The following is a 23833-nucleotide window of genomic DNA, read 5'->3' as shown; positions in this document are numbered from 1 at the left end:
TCGTGTCTTTCTTACTGAAAGATTCCTAGAAACTTAAAAGTTAGACTACCACACTTACTTTTACAATTTCAGAAGAGCACAGACTACTGAAAGGTATAGAGATTTCTAGGATGATTTTCTTTGAGAATCTGACTGAGGTGTAGACACCTCAAAGATGTCCAAAGTGAAAGATGCTGATTGGACCTGACAGTGGAATCCTCCATGGACAGATAGAGCTGTCTGAGCAAATTCAGATGCACCACACCTATCTTTCTCCGCACAGTCACAGGCCTCACTTGGAGGACCAAACTCACTGGAACACACCTCTCACACAGCCAGTCTTTACACATGACATTTGGTATTTTACACATGACATTTCATTTAATCTACTGGCATCGCTGTGTGGTGGATTAACAATCCCATTTATTGACTGACAGATGTGGATAGCCAAGTCAAGGCCACAACTCATGAGTAGGAGAGATTAATTTGATAGTGATCCATTTATTTGAACCCAACAGCTACTAGCATGTGGTATCCCTGAAGTGTGAGGACTAGATTTTGTAGATACGTAGTTGGGTTTTCCTATAAACCTAGCTCATGTCACTCTCTCTGAAGTCACTTTACCTGAATGACTGGCTGCCTGCTTATCTGTACACACTGAGACTCATCTCTCAAGCCCCAGGTCAGAACTGGTGAGATGTATTACTCTTATCTGATTCTTTCAGTGAGGTGCAATGCCTCTAATTTGTACCCCAAATCATTCCTTAATTTGGCTTCAGACTCGAGCCCTCACTGTAGAAACTAACAATGTCCTTCCCTGTTGTATGTGTAATGCCTCTTGTTATTACTGGGGATGTGGCATATCACAGTGGTTATGAATATAACCTATGAAGTCCTACTTCTCGTTCACCATTACTAGGCTGTGAGACACTGAACAAACTGCACAATGTCTCCAAGCCTCAGAATGAATAACTGAAAGTCCATCAGTCACTTAAGACACTGTCTACTGCATGTAAGGGTATTATATTGTTAGCATTACTTCTTATGATAGCAATCAGGATTTTAATTTTCAGTAGGTGCCAAGCACAGAGATAAACTTGCACACACTATCTAATTTAATTCTGACAATAACTTTAAGGGTTGGTTGAACTAGCATTAGCTACTGAAACACAGAGTGAACAGGCAAACATTGGATAACTAGGGAGCCAATATGCTTTATTTTTAAGTTTTTATTATTTATTTATTACAAATTATTCACTTTGTATCCTGACTTTAGCCCTCTCCATCATTCCCTCCCAATCCCACTCTCCATTCCTTATTTCCTCCCATGCCCCTCTCATAGTCCGCTGATAGAGGAGGTCCTCCTCCTTCTATCTGTTCCCAGCCTATCAGGTCTCATCAGGACTGGCTACATAGTCTTCCTCTGTGGCCTGGCAAAGCCACAGGACCTTTGCAGGCCCCTCTGGGCCCAGATATTTTTGTTCGGTTGGTCTGTTTCTAAGTGAGGTAACCCAGAAGCAGAAAAACACACATGCTGTATACTAACTTATAAGTGGATATTATACTTATAATATAGGATAAACATACCAAAATCTATAGTCCTAAAGAAGCTAAACAACAAGGAAGACCCTAGGGAAGATGTTTAATCTTCATTCAGAAGGGCAAACAGGATAGACATTGGAAGTGGGAGAAGAGTAGAAACAGGACAGGAGCCTAGCATAGAGGGCCTCTGAAAGACTCTACCCAGCAGGGTATTGAAGCAGATGCTGAGACTCATAGCCAAACTTTGGGCAGAGTGCAGGGAATCTTACGGAAGAAGGACCTGGAGGAGACAGGAGCAATATACTCTCAATCCCAGCCTTCTACTCGCTCAGATTTCCTATATATTTATCATAGCTTGTTGAATGTGCTCCAAAGTAGTACCTGATTAGAATGTCATCATCCTCTTCATTAGCTTAACACACGAATGTCACCAAATCAAAATCTTTGTGATAATGTATAAGAATTTGAATGGCAGGAGTTAATGAGATGATGATAGTCAGCCTAACTTGTCTTTCACATTTTCAGAAGTTTTCTTTTCTGCAGGTATGTGGTGTGCATGCATGTGTAGATGTTGACGAGAATGTGGATGTGCACATGTATTCACATATTCATGCACATGAGTGCACATGTGTTCGGAGCCCTGAGGTTGATACAAGGTGTCTGGTTTGACACTCCTACTTCATGTATTGAATCATTGACACACTCACCGAACCCAGCATTAATCAACAGTCACCACTTTAACTAGACTTCTTGGTATTTATGAGGCCTGCCCTGCTATTATTCAGGTTCTGGTGAACCAAACTCCAATGTTTGCACTTCTGTGACAAGTGATTTATCCACTGGGTCATCTCCCACACCTTTGTGATTGGACTTGTACAATCAATAATGTTACTGTTGCAGGTCTTGGATTTCTTCCTAAACCCTAAGAACGTAAATACAAAATAATTGGTTGTAGAAGAATCTTACATATTAAAATCTCTTATCTTTCATTTATTCATTAAAATAATTTTTAAAGATTAACATATTGCTTGAATAAGCCCAGCTTAAATGGAGGTAGGAAACAAAATTAAAGGACATATAACTAGATAAAAAACATGCCATGTAATGATCAACAGGGTTCATATTCCTAATGACCCTCCAAACATCTTGTACCAACCAAATCATTTACTTCAAGTAGAATTCCCTTAAGCTGGCTATGTGATCATTGGAATGTTTTTCAACATCTCTAATCTACAAAACACCCTAGACAGATGATTTTGCTAATGAATGGGACAGCATCTTTTCTAAAACCCCTGAGTTGGACTTATCTCGTCTATAGGTAAACAACTTAAAACACTTCATTCTGTGACCTCCAAGAACCAATGTTTAAGGTACTGAATCTTCACAGACCTGCAAAGAGAAAGTCTACACTTATGTAAAAATTTGTGTGGCACAGATAAGACACGTAATTTATAATACATCCTGGGCTATATCCAGAAAGACCATGGTTTCACCACTTAACCTTGGGCAGGTTTCTCAAAGTCTTGTGGACATCAGAATCCATACCTATAGGTTTGTGAAAGTCCTTTCCTCCAAACTGGGGCAGGTATCAAGTGAAGGCGTGGATGTCCAAGTGTGGTGTGACTGATTTTCACTGACATTGTCACTGCTCTGTGAACCTGAATCGGAAGGGTCACTCTCATCTGCATTCAGAACATACTGATGAAATAATGGTTCTTTTATCAAAAGTATGACTTCTTGACCATCAACATTAAATGATTCACATTCTTTGAAATCGAATATTGTTGATTTTCTAGGGTTTCAGCTATCTGAGTAAAAAAGATCAGGCTAGAGCTATAAAAGTATGATTACATTGCTTCAGCAACTTCCCGAACTCAGATGGTTATAAATGGAAGCAGGGCATTCCCCTTCTAACTATCTACTGCTGCTTTGATTTCATAAAGCCACTAAAAACATCCTGCACTACTCCTATATACATCACCACTTTTATAGCTTTGGGGTTGTAATAAAAGACAGTTTGTTGGAAGCTAAGGATTTTGTCTTGTGTTGCTTGTGAATGTGTGGTTGTTTTTCAAGAGGAAAAAACAGCCAACTAGAAACAAGACATTTCTATCTAGTCACTCTGCCTGCAAACTGTATCCCAGTTTGCAGTCTGAATTTTTCCATGATTCCAGAGTGCTCTTCCAAAAAAAAAATCTATTGATAAAATATTGACCTGCTTGACGCTTCCTCATCCCCTTGATTGGAAAGCTTTATGCCCTTGGCCTGGAATACAAAAATGGCCAGTATCTGATCTCATATCTCACCAACATAAAGAAAAATGACTAATTTGTTTTCCATCTTCTCCAATACTTATGATGTCAAGTATATCATGTTCTCCTCACCATTTTAATAAGCCCCTCTGCCTTGGTTCTGTAATTCATTGTTACTTATAAATAAAAACTCACCTTTCTTTGATTTAATGTTTTGCAATACTGTGAATCGAACCTAGAGATATTGTGCCTGCTGGAATAGCATTCTATCACTGAGATGTGTCCCTAGACTTTCTAAATTTTGACTTGAGACCAGGCCTTGCTAAGTTGTCCAAACTAGCTTTGAACTCACTTTGAATCCCTTGCTGTCCTTGATCTTATGTTCTATTGGCCTTATGTTCACTTGAATAACTTGGCTATAGGACTACACCACCAGGCCTGGATATAAAAAATAAAACAGAAACAGAAACAAACTCAGCAACATTTCAAATCAGTTTTCTATCTACCGTCTAACTAGTGGCTAACACTTCCTCTTTGAACACAGCCATAGTCTTCCAAGTCATTGAGTTCTGCCTGTTGAGTTTTATCTTCACTCACTTGATTCTCCAAATTGAAATCCACATTTCCATTAGATTAAGAAATGGATATGTTCTTTATTCTGAAATGTACCTGTGGTACATGTTGTGTGGTGATACTTTATAAAAGAAAAAGACACTGTGAAGAAACTAACCAAACCCTGCAGGAGTTAAGTGACTTGGACACAGCCACATGGAAGTTCTGACAGATTTTTTGGAGTCCAGTACAGGGTGCTTTACAGGAACAATGAAAGAAAGTAGGGGATGGATGGATGGATGGATGGATGGATAGATGGATGGATACATGAATGCCTGCAGTCACAGGTAAATGTCTGTCAAATTTTGACCCAAGGAATAGAAGCAACTTCTCCCTGTAGGAAGAGAGTGAATAAAACCCTCTCATCGTTAGGTAAATGACAGCTCTGTCTAACTAGGATACAAAACAACTCCTCTCTGGTCCCAGCCACACTGAGTAAATTATCACCTACTAACTCTTGGTAGTGTACCCAAGAAAATTTTAGAAAAAAGTAATAATGCTTTTTATTTCAAGACAACAATAAAACTTAGTTACCTAAAGTTAAACTAATTTTTTTTCTTTTATTGCATTTATTTATCTATTATGTGTATCTCCATGCTTGTGTGCACTTTCATGCATGCTATAGACATGAAATTGATAAGAGAACTTGAAGGAGTAGGCTCTCTCCTTCAATTTCTTGAAAGCTGAACTCAAGTCATCATGCTCGATGACAGCAATTTACCCACTGAGCCATGATCTCATTGTCCTTTAAAATTAGGCTTTTAATCAAGGCCTGGGCCTCCACTATCATGTCCTACTGCAAAGTGAGTTTTTTCTCCTCCCACCCCCCATTCAGACCCTAAAATCACTTCCTTAACACAATTCACTCCAAAGACAAATCGAATTAGTGGCTTAAACTATGATTTTTCATTAGCTACTAAAGTATATAACACTGCCTCAGCTCAGGAGACTAGCAGCCTGGACACTTCTCCCAGGGCCCGGTTACCTGGCAAGTGATTTCAGAGACTCTGCTAGAAAATACCCAGTGACAATGCTGACAACCACAAAAGGAAATTCATATGAACAATTCTGGCTTCTAAAAGGTCCTTGTTTAAGTTTAGCTCCTGTGTCTAATAAGTTTAGACAACGTTTCGGACTTCGTCTAATTGTTATAAACGTCATTAGCTGATGGCAGCTGGTATGAATGACACACACTGCATGTGTGGCAAAGACAGGCTCTTGTCTAAAACACACTTTCAGTCTAGGTTAAAAATGAAAGAAGGAACATATTGTTCTATATCACATCTCCCCATATTAACTGAACAATTCGAGTATTGGTATAGAATCAACCTCACAGGAATGTGGAACTCATATAAGCTTCATATAAGCTCACTGGCCCTGACTATTCTAAAAGTCCCTGAATGATCCATGATTTGGAGTGTTATCTATCATTAATAATACAGTACCATAAGTTTTAAAGAAAAACAGTTTCTTATGCCTCATTGTGTAGAGGTCACATATGGTGGATGGCCTTTTGCTTGCAGAGCCCTGAGGCACCATGTAAAGAGAGACAGGGTCTCTTTCTCTCTCTCTCTCTCTCTCTCTCTCTCTCTCTCTCTCTCTCTCTCTCTCTCTCTCTCCTCCTTCCTCATCATAAGCATCTCTCCTAGCAGGTATAACAACACCCTCCAATTATTGCTAACAATTTATTATGGGGTGTTTCAGGTCCATGTCACCCCCAGCCTTTGACCACCTCTCCCTCTCTTCCTGAGCTGTAACAAAATTGCTACATGAACGAACATTGGTAGCACCTCTGCAGACCAATGATTCATAGTTATGGATCACACAACAGGGTACGTGAGCTAGGACCAAAACCAGATCAGTAATTCCCAGAACAGAAGTTTTCAGTAAAGTCATGAAAAGACTGGAAATTTGAAACCCTACTCCCATGGTGCATAAAAAGCCACTCCAAAATAGCCTGTGCTTATTGAGGCTTCTGGACCTGAGCTCCTAAGGCTCCTATACTCATGCTCTGTACAGGCTTCGTATAAGCTGACCTGCCCCCTACTATTCTAAAAGTTCCCTGAATGGCCCACATGTTGGAGTGTTTTCTGTTGTCAATAATACAGTACCATAGCACAAGCTTAAGGAAAATAGGTTTCTTATGTGTGTGTAGAGGTCACATATGGTGGATGCCCTCCTGCTTTCAGAGTCCTGAGGCATCACGTAAAGAGAGACAGGATCTCTCTTCCCTCTTCCTCTCCCTCCCCTTTCCCTTCTTTCTGCCTTCCTCTCTCACTACCCTTTTCCCTCCCTCATTTTCCTTTCCTCTTCCTCCCTCCTCCCTGCTCTCCCTGTCCCTCTACTTCTCTCCCTTCCTTTCCCTATCTCCCTGACTCCATGTTTTCCTCTCTATAAAATACCCTTTTTTATATCTCACAATGGGGTTTAAACTCCAATATAAGTTTCAGAGGGAAGAAATCGTATTCAAACCACAGCACCCCCATGAGGTTTAAGACCCATTTGGAACCTTCTGGAAGGAATCCCAGTTTGGGTCTAAATACAAAGCTCTCCCTAAGCCACATATGTCAATCACTAGTGTTCCTATAATAGGTGACTGTAACCTTTCATGGGAAAATGAAATACTTAACCTCATGCTTGTCTTCTTGTATCCTGTACCTGGAATGCATAAATAGTGCTTTACAGGAGATTAAGATAAAACAAGGGCTGGAGAACCAACTGTGTGCTCTTACCTAGTAATGATATGGGGAGTCAGAATGATGCATTCCCCCAACGGACTGCACTCTTTCTGGCTCTGAGCTTACTTTTATAATATCAAGATGAACAGAGGGCATTCCAGCAGATAAGATCAGTGAAGACTGTAAGAGCACTTACTCTCATCTGTTCCTCCCACAAGGACCATGCATGGAGAGGACCTATACCCCCTGCTAAGAGGAAGCCCATTAGCAGTTAGTTCCCAAGTGGATTCCCTAGAAAGGCTTATAGGCGCTGTCTCTGATATGAACTCAGTGACAGGCTCTTTGATCACTTTCCCCTGGGGGGTGCAGCCTTACCAGGCCGCAGAGGAAGATGATGCACCCAGCCCTGATGATACCTGATAAGCTAGGGTCAGATCGAGGGGGAGGCAGTCCTGTCCTATCAGGGGTCTAGGGTAAGGGCATAGGGAGAGAAGAGGGAGGGTGTATGGGATTTGGAGGAGATGAGGGAGGAGGCTGCAGTGGGGATACAAGGTGAACAAATTGTAATAAATAATATATAAATAAAATAAAATTTAAAAATAAATAAAAATACCTGGCATTCTGGTGTTAATACAGAGAAGAAATAGCTAGAAGATGCTAGAAAAACCAGGCTTGGGGTTTCTCATGCTTCTGTCACCACCACTCTAGCTTTGGCAAGTTCTGTGATGTTTTGTCATATGACACTGGTATAAGAAAGAAGCATAGAGGTAGCATTTTATTAAATATTTAAAGTCAACATGAAGTAAATAAGGGATTCAAAGCATTGTAGTTCAGAACATGAACTCTGCAACCAGGCACAGCTGGGCTTCAGTTTTTCAGCTTACCCAACTTCTATTTCTGTGACCTTGGGTAAGTCAACTGGTTTTTGTTTTTTTGTTTTGTTTTTCTTTCCTAAATTCATGTTAACTAAGAATTATAACACTTATCACATGGAGCAAGGTGTTAGTGAGGAGAATTGAATGCATATAAGAAGAACTAACTATTACTGAATGTAGAAAACCAGCAACCTGCCTATATAATGAGGCGCCTTCTCCAGGCTTCCCAGAAGCCCAGCGCTCTCTCTTTCTATCGCTGTAATACTAGTTTTAGCTATAGGTGCTTTCCAGGTGCCAGGTACTCAACAATAGACCTCTAAATCCTGACACCCACCCCCAACAAATGCCCTTCTCGTTTCTTAAAATGCAAGCTTTATTTGTTTCACATTTCCCCCAAAGTATTACACATATGGTATTTCATCTGCTCCCATAAATTCTGAAACACTTGCAGATGTTCTTCCATCTAAAATGTTGGGCTTTGAGTCAAAGGATGTGGTTGTCAGTTCTGCCTCTCCTGCTTAGTAACTGCAGGAGCTGAATCAGCTGGCCTCCTCTCGCTAGGGCTTGGTATTCTCTCATCAATGGGATAGTAGTGACATGGAATGATAATAACAGTGGTCACAATGATGGCCATAACTACATACTTCACAACTTTATTATGAAGACCATTCTCTGTATCAGATAATAATGGTGGGAACATTGAAGCTACAACATCCCTATTAGCCTTAGCGCTTGGTGACTGGGAAACCAAAGCTCAAGGAGATGTTAAGTGGCCCAAATCTACCTACACTGCCCATCAAGTCACATTGCAACACCTTTCAATGAACTAACCACTTATACAGCATCTGGGATCTGTTAGCCTTTGGCCTATTTCTGGTCTGACATTGGGATGAAATACCCACCTGCTCACTGAACCATCAGAGAAACTTGATCATCTGTACCTTCATCAACAGCAGGCTCATCTCTCGAAGCGTGAAGAGGCAACAGCCAATAGAACAGAAGCAAGCCTAAATGTGCCTAGATGTCATTAGAATCTAGAAGGAACAGAAGGAACTAAGGAATGCTTTCCTTAAAACTCTGTGTTGTCATGAGGCTTTTGAGACTGAGTGACTCCACAGTGACGTACAGTTTGCCAGAAAAAAAAAAAGACATAAAACATAATAAAGTAAATCTTCCATATCCCCAAACTACTGCTGCGGGTCTCAAGTGACTTTCTGGCAAGCATAAGTCACCTTCCCCATGCTATTTTCATATGAGGTGTCCCTGTGAGTCAGTGTGATAATTTGCTTGGGCTGTCAGATGTGCTTTGGATAATAACTCCACCTTTGTCAGTTCCTACTTTGGTGGAACACCCATAGGCAAGGAGAGACCTAACATCTTCATATCTGAATGCTTTAGTCTAATGGAAATGCATTGTTCCACAAAACAGTAGTATCTATGTTTTTATTTAGTTGATAATATTCTATTCAAGGCTGCCTAAAAATCAATTAGGGGCCTTATTTATTTATTTATTTATTTATTTAAAAATTGGTGTCCATGAAGTTGATATAGTGGTTGCACCCCAGAACCTGATGAAGGAGGTAGCAATGGAGACCCTATAGCCCCCCTGAGTCTGAGAAGGAGCTCATAGATCTTAAGTTTGGAACTATGCCATCTAGTTAAGGAGCCATTGGATATGAAGTATAAACTGAAGAGTAATCAAAATATAACTTAATGAGAATAATTGAAATAGAATACAATTTTTATTTGGGGGGTTGATGAGATTTTAAAAGCAATTTAAGCTCAGTTCCAATGCTTTCTGAGCAGGAACAGTCACTCATCTTCACAGATAAGGCTGCTGAAGAACCCTGCTGAAGAACTCTCTCTGCTGACATACTTAACTACCTCTTCTGTACTTTTAGGACCTCTCTCTCCTCATTCCAGAGCTTTAATTTTCAGGGCAAAGAATTTGATGAAGCAGATTTAGATTCTGTAATGATCAACTATGATCTGGGTGGATCAGGTCATTTAATGCAAGGCCAGGTCTGGACTCTGGCTGGGGGCCTGTGATAAAATAAATGAATCTTCCCTACAAAAGGTATGGGAATCCCAGGCTACAGGCTCATCGAAGGTACTATATCTGTATAATGTCTCTAGGAACCTTCCTGTTCACCCTACATGATGCTTACAGTAGTCTGAGACCCTAAAAAAATATACAATAGCAATTGAGAAAATGGTGCATGAAATGGCAGGAAAAGTTGAACAATATACTCAGGGCTGGAGAACATTTTCTTGTGTCTTGTCTGTTACATGCAGGATGCCTTTCATAATCTTTTCTTTAATTTAAGAAAAGGTACTTTTATTTATTTCATTATTGTTCACTTGGGACAGCATTCTTGAAACATCCCAATATAGGCTACTCTTCTTTAAGGAGCCCTATAGGACAAGTGTACGAAAGAAAAAGCAAGGGGGAAAAAAGCACTTTTTTGTCTCCTTATCTCAAGATGTGACCCAATGTACCTGAGGCTATGTGGCCAAAAGGAAGGTTTATTTCAAAATCTAAAGACAGCTCTGAATGCATGGTGTGCCTTTCAGAAGGCAAGTTCAAAAGAGGCACAGGGAAGTCAGGGGAGGCTCTGTTCAGAAGCTTTTGTGCCATCTATGAAAAGAGGCTATCCAAATAACAAAGAAACTGAACACATAAAACTAATTATTGGAGTCATTTTTAATTAACCTGCCAAGATAAATAATCCCTGGAACATTTGTTCATTGTAGGCATTTTATCTGGAGGAGCAAATAACCATTGGTTTTTGTACTCATTGGGTCTGTATTGACTGACTGAGCACCATCAAATCCTTATATTGAGTGCTAGAAATTGGTAAGCAGCTGAGAGATTTAGTTTCTCCCACGGCTTCCAGTTTCTCCTTCACTGTCTCAAATGCCTCACAGAATATTTGGGTCTTCTCTAGCTCTACCTGCCTGTACAGAAATGTTTCTCATGGTAGATCCAAATACCCTCTGCTCCAGAGCCACAGTGCATCCACCTGTCTGGACAGCAGAGAGTGAGCAGTGCTGCGTGCACACACCCACCTGACGGCTTTTGAAGGCCCTGGATTCGCTGTCTTGCCTGAACATTAGAATCACCTGTGGAGCTTTTAAAAAGACCCAGTCCAGCTGCACTGTAGACCGAATAAACCAGCATGCCTGAGGATGGGACTAGCATCAGTAATCTTTAAAGCTCCCCAGGTGGCTGCAAAGATTACTTGAGTGGCAAGTTCGTGAACAGCAGCACGAACACAATTCAGACCTTGTTAGGAATACAGAATCACAACCCCACACCCAGATCTCCCGAACAGGAATTTATTCTTCTTTGATACATCCGATGTGACTCATTTGTACATCAAAAATTAAAAAGCATGGCTGATTCAGTGGTCCTCCAGCCTGAGCTGACATCACAAGCACCTGGTAATCTTGAGATGAGTCGAATGGCTGTAGCCTATGCCTGGAGTTCTTGATTTGCCACATCCAGGGTGAGGCTTGAGAATCAGCATTTCTACAGTGGCATGTAGCTGGTAATCTCAGGTGAAGACCACCCATAAGATGCCATGTTAATTGCTACTAAGCTAAATATTATTATTATTATTTCCTTTATTCCATACTCAACAAATTATTGAATTTATTCAGTAATACTTTTAGATCATGGTAACAGTTGGGGACAGAAAGAATATTGAAAAGAGAGACACAATCCTCAATTATATGGAAATTCTTAGAGACTCAACAATAAACAAGAAAACAACCCATTTACTAAAACATAAAGCAGAGATCATGTTGTTTATGAATGCAAGTATATTGAGAAATGAAAGAGAAAGTGATTAGGGGTATCATTTTTAATAAAATGATTTGGTATATATACTCTCAGAATGACAAGAATGAACAAAGGGCAGGAGAGATGAGGTTCTATGACACAGATAAAGGGAATCTAAATGCCTCAAATCAAAGTAACATACAAAATTCCAGGGTGGAGAGGCCAATAGTAGAACCATCTTCATTCAACCTGTAGACACACAGCCTTCTGGCTGTTCAGTTTTGGGGGAAATTCTACTTTTTATTTCCATTCCCATTTCCTCATCAAGTTTCCTTTGTAGGATTCCTTGGAAGATTAAATTTTCATCAAGAAAGTAGTTCATGCCCTGTGCACTCCAAAGTTATGCTCAACCCGGATCTCCAAGGGGGAAGGCAAACAAGCTCGCCAACAGTAGGTAAGCCATCCATCTTTACTGAAGCCAGTAATAGAGACATAAGAAGGATGAGATGTTTTCTCTGTTCTCAGGAAAAAACTCAGCCACACAGGAAGAAAACACAGCAGGAGGGAAATGAAGAAAAACCAAGACACGCAGAGAGCAATGTTGGATGTGAATTGTGGGATAGACAACAGGGGAGGCATACCCCAAGGACTGAGGCAGATCTTAGAAGAGAACTCCAGCTAGACTTTAAAGGAAGAAAAGAGCTATAAGAAGGGAACGTTATACATTTGCCTCAATGTTTTATTAAAGAGGTGGATGCCTCAGTCTAAAAGAAGATAGGAGAAGGCAAACTTTAAACACCTTGTCATTCAGATCTTATCAATTACACAATTTTTAACTGTGAATTTATCTCCTTTATCTCTTCCATGAACTTAATTGCATTTCTTCACAGTTCCTATGCTGTTGCTCTAAACCTCAGAGTGACTGAATTTGAAGAAACACCTCTTAGCAGGTAATTGAGTTTAAGCAAGGTTTAAAAAGGGGGGGAGGGTGTGAGGTCCTGACCCAAAGGAACTCATATATTTATAAAAAGAGGTAGAGAAATGAGAGTGTACACATCGAAATGAGGAGGACCCAGTGAGAGGCAGGAGGCTATCTGCCAGAAAGGAAGCCTCTTTACCCTGCTAAGCATCAGTTTTCGATGAGACAGCTTCCAAAATGATAGGAAAAGGAATTTCTCTTGTTTAAGCCTCCCAGGCTGTGGTAATGGTATAGTTGCAATCACATTGTAACAAACCTCCTCCAGAAGTAGAGATGGAAAATCAACACCCACTTAGGAATAAATGTTTCTGTTACAATACACTATTTTCATTTGTTTATCTTATGGTTTGGGGAGTGAGTGGGTGGAGTGTGTGTAGATGTGCTATGACTCGCGTGTAGAGATCAGAGGATAACACATATGAGTTGGGTCCCTCCTTCAACCACGAGGGTCCCGGGGATTGAACTTAAGTCATCAGGCTTGGTAGCAAGTTTCCTAACCCACTGGTTCCTCTCCATTGTGCAAATATTAGTTTTAAACTGCCCTAAGCAGTAAATTTTTTGGTTTGGGGTTCAGGCAGATCTACATTTGAACATCCCAGTACTTTTTTATTTTTGAAGTAAGCAAGCCTTATGATCATGATCACTAAATATTCATTTGCTCAAAGGAAACAGTTTTGTTTTGTTTTTTTTCTAAAATGGCTATTTTATAAAATTTTCTTTTTGTGAGGTCACATTAGGAAAAAAAATATGTGGAAGCAGAAGAATTAGCCCTTAGCATACGGTAGATGTTTCACAAATGCCAGTTCCCTCTCTGATCATAATCGTGAGTTACCATTTACCTTGGTCTGGACACAGACATCCTATACATAACAAAAATGAGAGTTAGGTTTAGGTCTAATTGATGCTCAACCACCAACTGCCTCCACTCATTCTCCTTAAAAGTTGCTTAAGAGATTTCCAGCCAACATGCATTTCCCCTTAACTTGCCCTGAGGTAAATACCAGCTGCTGTTGTCTTCCATTAGGCTCATTAGAGATGGTTAATCATCCAAGTCCTCTAGTTGCGTGACTATAAATGAGATAGCCTTACCTATTTCTGGGACATTTTTTAGCTCTGGCTTATGGGTCCTTTGACTGATGAGGGTGTGGGCGTAGCTTCTGAGCCCCACAGGCTCAGGTCAAAGAGAACTTTCTCATCTTGATGTGGGTACTTTCTGTTACTTCTTATATTTGGAACATCAAAGACTATTCAACAATCCTATTTTCCTTCCTTTGCCTTTAATTATCTGTGTTAACAAAAGGCACATCTTTGGTCAACAGCTGTTCGTGACTGGGTAATGAAAAAATATGTATTTAGAGAGCTCTGAAAAAAGCTAGTGAACAGCCAGGAGCCAAGAAGCCGCCCTCACAATTCCTCTCCCTTCTTCTATTCCTCTTTTTCTTGCTCATTCAGTCTTTTCTTTTTTCTTTTGTTTTATGTTGTTTCTCCCTTTTTATTTCTTCTTCCTTTCCATTCATATAGATAGGTAAAGATGTTACAGAAAGTTATTTCAATCTAAATTTATGAGGATCTTTCACCCTGAAAAAAACTACCTCCACCATGTCCAAACTCCAAATCCAGTCCCCATACTCAGCACATCAGTTCCACAGGTGGGAGTCTGTACATGTCCAGGTGGCTCAGGGACAACAAAGATACAGATGACAAATTAACACCAGGGACCAAGCAAAGAACCTTCACTGGGATGAACATTTTGAAACATCTGTACTTGGCTTTCATGTTGTCTACTTCTGAACATTTGTTCATGGGGCTAACTCCTGGAGTTAGGTCTGTTTTGAGGACACATCTGTGGATTCCTGGTGTAAGCAGCAGTTAGCGTCCATGTGTGGCCACTGAAGATGCTGGATGTAAACTCCTGACAATCTTTGGTACTTTCAGAATGGTAGATGTTTTAAGCATCCTGTGTCACATCCTTTTGACCTATCTTTGATCCCAATCACATCTGGGGTGACCAAATCTGTTTTCTTTGAAAGCATTCATCATAATTAAAGCATAAGGCAGAGAGTGTAGACCAATGTATATAAACATCCAGCACATCAGAGCACCCAACACAACAGCCTCGTTCTATTCAAGTGTTTACCTTCCTGCTCTGACCCCTTCTCTTCCCTTCTTGTTCCTCTCCTCCTTTTTTCTTCTCCTCTCCTTATCTCTCCTCTTTTGTCTCCCTCTCTAACCCCTTCTTTCTTCCTTTTCTTCCTTCTTCTCCACTTCCCTCCATCCCTCTCTGTACCTTCCTTCTTTTGTACTTATTTCTCACTTCTTTCTCTTTCTAGTCATAGAGATATGGACTGTTGTGTGAACTCTTCCTAGGAAGACAAGTGAACATCTGTTTACCCTAGATGGAACATCAACAAGTAAACAATTCCACTCAAGAATGACTTGATGTGCCAGTGAGTTTAACTAGGGTTACCTGCAGGACTATGGGTAAATGACTATTCACAGGAGCACAGAAACTTAGGAGCAGTGATACTACTGAAGACAATCTCTCTTTCCAGCAACCATTAACTGCTTTTATATTCTCCAGAAGAGTTTGAGTTCATGAGCCCACCCCTCCTGCCTGATAAAACGTTAAATCATCCCATTTTGTGCAAAGGCCTTATGCCTACAATCACAGCTGCCGAGAGTTCAAGGGCCTCGCTGTGCTGGAAGGACAGTACTCCACATTAGGCACAGGACTTCTATAGGTCAACAAATAGCTACGTCAACACTGATGTTGACAGCGATATAGATGATATATATGTGTCTTTTGTGGAAAAGCAGCATCATAAATTTATATGGGACGTTCTTCAAATTGGAGTTTCTGGAGACCCATTGGAGCTCCTGGATTGCACTGTATATTTGAAAAAATCTTCTGACATGGACACTAGAGTACTTCGGAGATGGAGGAAAAGATGATCCCACAAAGCCTATCAACATCCCTCCTAAATCACCTTTCATTCTGGATAATAATGGGTGTCCTAATACAAACTGGAGTAAACAAGGCTCTTTAAATACAGGGTTGGTAGGATTCTCTCCTGATACTCTCATGTTCTAGCTCATTGTCAATCATCAAGAGTCATTCACTCAATTAACATAGAAAACAAAGTTACTCTAAATGACTAAATGCAGGTTCATTTTGGTACTTAAACACCCTCACTGACAGAAAGAATAATTTCCTGAAAGCATCCTACTGTCATATAAAGTAAGGCATTCTTGAGGGGGAAAAAAAAGCCCTAATCTGATAGCTTTTCATTTGCACTCATGCAAGAAGTTGCCAAACGTTTACACTCACTCATTCAATCAAGAAGTTGCTTTTTTCCAATAATTAAAATATATGATGGTTGCTTCATTAGTCACCTTGCGACACAGGTCAAGACATGGAGAATCTCTTAGTTTTACCCTCAGTTATGAGTACAAATTTAGCTGTTGAGGTGGGATGCATTCCACACACAAATCTGAATCGATTCTTAATTTTGAAGCATACACACAGGCATAAGGAGATTCAAAGACATAGCCATGTATGTAAACAAGCATGCATACACATGCTTTTGCACACACACACACACACACACACACACAGACAGACACACAAATGTACTTTAAAATAAAAATAAACATTGGTACTTCAGAAAAAAAAAGTTTGTTTTAGTCCTGCCTAAATGACAATTATCCAGCCAGTGATTTTCCTATTCAGGCATTGACCATTTGGAGCCAAGAGTATTCACTTTGAGCAACATTCTGATTACTAAACATGCAACTTCTATTTATTATAAAAAGTGTTCCATGGGCCTTGAAAGTGAAAGCTGACATTTGGCAGTGCCCATCAGCACTAAGAATTGTGCATTAATTCCCTTGAGTTTTGACTAGTAGTTTTTCTCTTACCTCACCTGTGACCATACTATCCTCTGCTTCACATTGTAGAGTGGTTTTTGTTGTTGTTGTTGCTTCTTTTAAAATAGCACCATTTCTGAATCCTGAGTGACTACTTGTTCCTATCCAGCTTTGCTTGCTTTGGACTCAGAAAAAGGAAAATTTCCAAATGGGATCAGCAGGCTGTAGCATCTCGTTTAACCTCCAATCTTGTAAATCACCCTTTACAGTGCAGGTTTATAGGAGCCTGCCAGTTTACGGCATCACTATGGGGAAACATCTAACATCATACAGAAGTGAGCTCCAAAAATTAAAGGAGGAGGGAAGTCCCATCTCCTGACCCCTATCTTTTACTTAAAAAGGCTTCCTACAAATATACATTCTACAATGAGCATATTTCTCCAACATCTGTTACCCCTCATTTTCTTGCCCTTCTTCCTGTTTTTAGTCCCCCTTTTTTCCCCAGCCAGTGAGAATTCTTCACACTGTTGGAGGAAATGCAAACCAGCCCAGCTTCTATGAAATTTAGCTTGACAGCTTCTCAAAAACACTGAAACTACATTTACTATATGGCTCAGTTATACGAAATATTTTAAACAATATTTATTCCTTGAAAATTGTATGCATTCATATCATGTGTATATTGATCACATCTATTCTCTGTCTCTTTCTGCCTCTACCTCCTTGTAAATCCTCAGCTAGAGTCCTCTACCAAACCTCCCTCTCAGACTTATATCCTGGTAACATTCTAGTTCCAATCACCTTCACAGCTCCATAAGATGACCAAGACTGACACCTTCAATTCTATTTTACAGAACTACAAATAAAAACAGAAAAAGACTGAGAGGATTGGGGGTGAAGTGGGCAAGGGAGACGGGAAGAGGGAAGGGAAGGGAGAGAGAAAAAAGAGGAGGGAGAGGAGGAAGAGAAGTGAGAAAAGAGGACAGAAGAGGAGGGGGGTCACAGGTCTTAAGTGAATGCCATTTCTTGTGCTGTGGCTAATATGTATAGAACACTGTTATTTATAGTGCTGGCCCTTATTTTCTCGGCTGTAGGTTTTTTTGCTCTCTATTTAAAGTAGCACACATGCAGCCTGTTTGGCCACTAATACATTGTGATAGCTTCAGAGTATATCCCCACAAATGGACATTGCTCTTTAATTATTCAGAAATATGACAAACTCATCATCATTTCCCAGGCCTGACTTATCCTGGGACTCTTGCAACAGGATAGACATTTACTCCAAAGCCATAGCCACTTACATAAGAATTATGGGTCTGCAGTAGGCCTCATCAAGGCTAAACTCACCCCACAAGGATAGGTCCCTGTTTCTGTTACATGCTAAGAAATCAAGTTTTCCACTGGTGTTATGGGGCCAGGGAAATCCTCAAACACAAACACACTCACATATTCATACTACATACCCATAATGTAAAATCATAATCTGTTTAAGAAGCTGACCGAAAAGGGAGGATTTCTAAGTGATTGTTCATCTATTACCTTGTCATCAAAAGAGACAAGCACACTTTCCTTCTGCCTCCAGCCAGTTTTGAGCTCAGGTCATACAATTATTGGAGCCCATGCTACATCTTGGATCTTCCTTCAGCCTTGTGCAACTGGGACAGGGTGTGTTTAGGAGGTGGGATCGAGTAAAAACTATTCACATTACTGAGATGTGCGTTCATAAAGGTAACTGCGGGGTCCTGGAGCCTTCTTCATTCTTTTGTGCCTTCGCTCTGAAGTGAATGCCTTTGCTCTAGACCTGAGTACTGTTTCCTGACAGGAGCCAATAACTCATGGAATGGAACTTCCACAGGCCTCTAATCCATTAGATAGAATAAATGTTTTGTCTTTTAAGTTGATTATCTCAGGTGTTTCTTACAGTAAGAGAAATGTTCCCAACATAAAGACTTTCTCCTGCCTTTCTTTATTTGTGTCTATTCTGTCTGTATTGAGAATTTAGTCCCTACTCGGCTCTGGAAATATGCATGACTAGAAGAAAAAAAACCCACACTCTCCTCTAACATGAGACATAACACAGTATCCCAAAATGGCACAGCTTACTGTGGGCTGTGTCTGCCCACCAGTCATACCCTCCACTGATTACTGCCTCACCACAGGTTATAAGGCAGGCTCTTCCCTTCCTAGTTAAAGAAATAGCCCTGAAAATATTTATGAGTTTTGTTCATATATCGTCAGAGCGGTCCAAGCTGCAGCCATCACACCATCCATCTAAACAGAAGTGACCACAGAGGAGGGTTCCCAACAAATAAGGTCAAATAAGGTCACTCACTGAGGAGTGAGATTTGCCAGAAAGGTAATGTCTATAGCCAGTCTTAAAAAGAAGTTAGGAACTGAGAATGGAAAGTATAGAGATGATGCCCAGCAGAAAGGCATGAACAGCAGTATGACAGTGGGAAACCCAGGTCATTCTACTACCTGCCGGTTGGTCATCATGGCTGAAGAAGGAGATGAGGTAGAGGAGTAAGAGAGGCAGAGGGGTGGATCCATCCTTGAAGGCAGTGATGTGGTAATGGGCTGGAGTAGATCCAATTGATGGGGGCCACTACCACTGTCTGACCTTAACGTGACGCTTCCTCTCTGCCACATCACGTAGCATATTCAAGTGGTCACAGGTAGCTAGAAATGCCATCTGTGTTTGAAAGGAGCCCCAGCCGATAACACTATTTCAAATGCTCTAAACTTGAACTGTCCCAGCGTACTTCAACATCCTGTGTTTTAATGCTGAAGGAGTTGAACATGTCCAGCACACAGGACAACAGTAAGAGATTTCTCTGCAGAACCAGGCTACCCTAGCACCTAGTGGTCATGGGGGTATCATGATAAGGAAAAGGTCTAAAAAAGAGAAAGAAGCTCAGAAGTCAGCTCACTGGCCACCGGTGGAGCCTGAGCTATGAGGAGCTCAGCCCTTAGTTCACACTGTCAGACTGGAGGAGATCTGCAGCTCCTGTCATAATCAATAAAAGGGACAGACCACTGGGCCTTCACAGACCAATGCTGCACAAAGATGCTTTCCATAAATGGAAGCTCTTCGCAACAGTGTGCCTGTAATGCTCTCTAAGTGAGCGTGAAAGAGAGAGCTGACAGTTTTGGGTCATGGACAGCATCCCTAGGGGGAGGCATAGGAATGTGACCTGGGAAGATTGTGGGAGGAGGTGGGAAGGTGGGGACCTGCATTCCTGCAGAGAGCTGAGAGAGAGGGATGACAAAATCCAAGGTAGTTAAAGGGGAGAAGGGTACTCTTTCTATCCACAGGGAAAATTTTAGGAAGGTGAGCCAGAGAGCTTGGCATGCCACAAAAAGGACCTGCAGTGGCAGAAAAAGTGAGGGAATTTTTTACAAATTTTACAAACTGTTTTAGGAAAGGGAGATAAGAACTGGGACAAGGTTAGAAGGTTCAAGAAATGGAAATATGGGAAGAACAGATTTTATTTTCCATCAATCACTTAGTGTATTATTCTTCAATATCAGGACTCACTATGCCTAGAGTGAGCCTGAGGCCTTGGCCCCATTCCTGTTGGGAACCCTGTTCTCATGCCTTTTTCATTGAAAAAGCACCACTGAAGCAAGAGATACACTCCTACAACACAGAACATGGCAAACCCCGTTTGCCTTTAGGAGGATGGGAATACCCTCTGTTCTCTGTTTTCCTAGACCATGGGATGATGTAGGATCAAGGAAAACAAGAGCCATGCTGGGAAAATCATATGAGCCTAAGCCTTTGTTGATACTGTCTCTGCCCTCTGAGACTCCACCAGCTCCACATATCAGTCATCCTCTAGATGTAAGCAACTCTTCTTATGGCCTAAAGGATATGATCCATATCCATATCCATCTAGGTCATCAACCTGGTATCCAATCATGCCATTGGGTAGACTTCCCAAACCATTGTCCCAAACGAGCCTCCCTCCTTCTTCTTTCTTTCACCCTACCAGACTCTGAGAGAACTCCTAATATCCTCACACTCTACCTGAAGTACTGTCTTTTCAAATCTATTGAATCAACTCTTCCACTTTTGGGTCTCTGTTCAAGCATTGTGTGTCATTCTGCTTTTCAGACCTGTCAATCACTTAAGAGCTTGCCACTTCTGGATGCTTTTCCTTGTCAGCAATAGAAGGAATGTTTTGGAAAGGCTAACAGAGGTGATATGTGCATTCCCTGGCACCATTATTAGAGATCAGCCCCAGCATGCATTCAGGGAACTCTCCCCATAGGAAGTCAGTTCATGAGGCAGCAAGGTCAAAGTAGAACAACTAGTTAAGTAGAGCCTGGTGAGCAGAAGAGTGATCAGTGGAGGAGATAAAAGAGAAAAGTGCTAAGTCTCACCTTCAGTGTGTGCTAACGATGAGCAGGTTTGTGGGGATCTAAGAAAGGATGACGTACTGTGTGTCCAGCCTGCTATGCATGCTGCACAGATATGGCTCCCCTTTGATCCTTAGATCATTCCCGGGAACTGGAAAACATTTCCATTTCACAGAGAAGGAGACTCAGGCTCAGAATGAGGAGACGTGAGCAAAACAGACACAGTCCTTTAACTCCAAGAGTCCAAATTTGGACCTGGGTCTGGAGATCTCTAGAGCTTATTCTCTTTCTGTTCCATAGTACCCTCCCTCTTCATCTGCCTCTCTCTCCCATGTTAGGAGGAAATGTCAAGTCTAATTCCTAAGTCTTGAGCTTAGAAAGTCAGGCCAAGAAGTACAGCAAATATAGTACACATGACATATCTGGTGGGAAGCTAAAAAATGTCAAGTTTTGAAACCATGAATTATTTTCCTTCTGTTTCCTCAGATCAGTACAAGCCCATCTGTGTGTGGTTTTCCTAAGGCAATATGCTGAGAACACGTTCCACCCAGGTCCCTAAAGCCTCCCTTGACACTGTCAGAGATGCATAAAAATCGCAAGGGTTAGAAGCATGCTAGCAGCCTGTGCAGGAAGACCTTAACCTCACCTTTTAATATCCCAGTTTGATTGTCAGAATCTCCACTTCATTTCACAGAGAACACACCTTCATTCTTCCTCCAGAAAAATGGAGCTTGTTAAGAAAATCTCCAAGACAGCACACTCTAAATTTCTTATTAAGTTATGCATGGCTGATATTAGAGAGAGGAAGGGGAGAATGCATTCTCAACATTTTATGTATCCCATTCATTTTCAGTCTCCACAGTAACCATGCCTAAAATGTACTATACTCAGCCCATTCTCCTGAAGAGCCATCGTAACATGGCATATATTTTTGTCATCTGTAACTACTGAAAACCAAAAACCATTCATACACAGAAACATACACTTGGAAGAGTTAAGAGCACAAATAAAAATAATCAGAATCCAGAGCAAGGGGCAAACCAATACTGCTTAGAGGAAATGTGATCCATTGTTCCCGTTTTATGGACAGACATACTGAGACTTAGACAAAATGATACTTCTTATGATACATGAAAGTCTCGCCTTCTTTTTTCCTGATACTTCCCACTGAACAAACTTTCTTAAACATTCTGAGAGTAAACTATCTGCAAGAGATGTTCTCAGGATCCTGCCCAGCTCTCTTTCCTGAATGAGAACACCCACGTTCTACCTACCCATGGCTTACAGCCACAAAATTCTCTGGACTGGAGAGAGCCATAGGACCAGAGGGGGCTGAAAGTTACCCCACCCTGTGTAAACCACAAAGACAGTGCCCTTCCCCACTAACTATAGAGGGACAGGAAAGTTTGACCAAGAGCTTGTGAGGTGACTCAGCGGGTAAAGGCACCTGATGCAGTGCCCAAGGACCTGAGTTTGATCCCCAGGACCCACATCTTGGAAGAGGAGGAACTGCTCTACAAGGTTGTTCTCTGACCTCTACATGTGCAGTTTGGTGCATACGTACACATGTGTGTGTGTGAACACGCATGTGTGTGTGTGTGTGTGTGTATACATGTGCATATAAAACAAACATAAAAATGTAATACTTTTAAAAAATATTTTAGGGTTGTTTGCTTCCTGACGGGACAACTGTGGCATCTCTTTACCAGAAAGTCCCATTAAATCAAGTTGAATGAGTCTCCAGTTGAGAAACAGCTTGTTTCCTTTTGTCCTATTCTGCTTTCCTGTTTTCTTTTTCCAAAAACAACAACAAACAAACAAAAAACACACATACCCTTCCTAAATCATTTGTATGAGACTTATCCCTGTCTCTAAAGAAGCAAAAGTTGCTGAGGGTAGGCAGAAAGCCCTTGTGGTCATAATCCTCTGGATATTGCTAATAGAATATTTCATAGAACCTCCACTTGAGACTTCAGTATTGTATAAAAATCAGAAGCCTTAAAGATAGCTGGTCAACCGTGTCAGTTTAGTGATGGGATGCTACATGTCCAATAATGGGAGGGAACGCATTCAGCTCACGAGGAATCAGAACTCAAACCTATATCTACCAACAATAATATATCCAGATCTAAACAAGGCACATCCCCATTTCTGCAATGGAGTGCATACAACCATCTCCAATCTAGGAAGGGTAACTGCTCTGCATTAGAAAAAGAAGGGACAGCATCTGGTGCTCAAGTATGCTATGTTTTTTTGTTTTTTTGTTTTTATTGGTCTACAGTGCTCTATGTCTGTACTTATCGTTTGGAATTCCACACTGCTAACAAAATTTGTATAGTCCAGCATTAAATGGAACATACCTAGATTATAAATAATTATGGTGTCTATGTATGATCTGGTGTGTTGTTTATACTCTTTGCTTGAAGTGTTCTAGCCCACAGAATCTCAAGAAACTCATTCTCTTAAACACAGTTCAAGCTGAACTTTCTACAGCCTTGTAAAATAGTGCCTCCCTCCTCAGGACCACAGTATTGTGGGCACAAAAGTAGAATGCAGGGCTAGGCTCCGAGTAACCACATGACAGTAGAAGAGAGTTTCTGCCACTGTTCACACATTTACTCATGCATACATGCATGTATTATTTTTAAAATCATACATCTAACATATTCTTTATACCCATCATATGTGGGATGCAGCATTCATTTGTCAAGAAAACAAATTCAATATCGAACAGCATACAGAGTATAATCAAATGTACAAAAGTCTTGTGCAAGTGAATACATGAACTTTAGTTATTATTTGTGCTACAAAAAATTAAACAGGCTATTTAATAAAGAAAAGAGCATGAGTGGCACCTGAAATAGTCCGTAAAGGCATTTTAGGACCTGACAGAAGAAGTGTCA

The sequence above is a fragment of the Meriones unguiculatus genome, chromosome 10, assembly GCF_030254825.1.
Source record: "Meriones unguiculatus strain TT.TT164.6M chromosome 10, Bangor_MerUng_6.1, whole genome shotgun sequence".
In the NCBI taxonomy this organism is placed as follows: Eukaryota; Metazoa; Chordata; class Mammalia; order Rodentia; family Muridae; genus Meriones; species Meriones unguiculatus.
Note: the sequence above shows the minus strand (reverse complement) of the source record.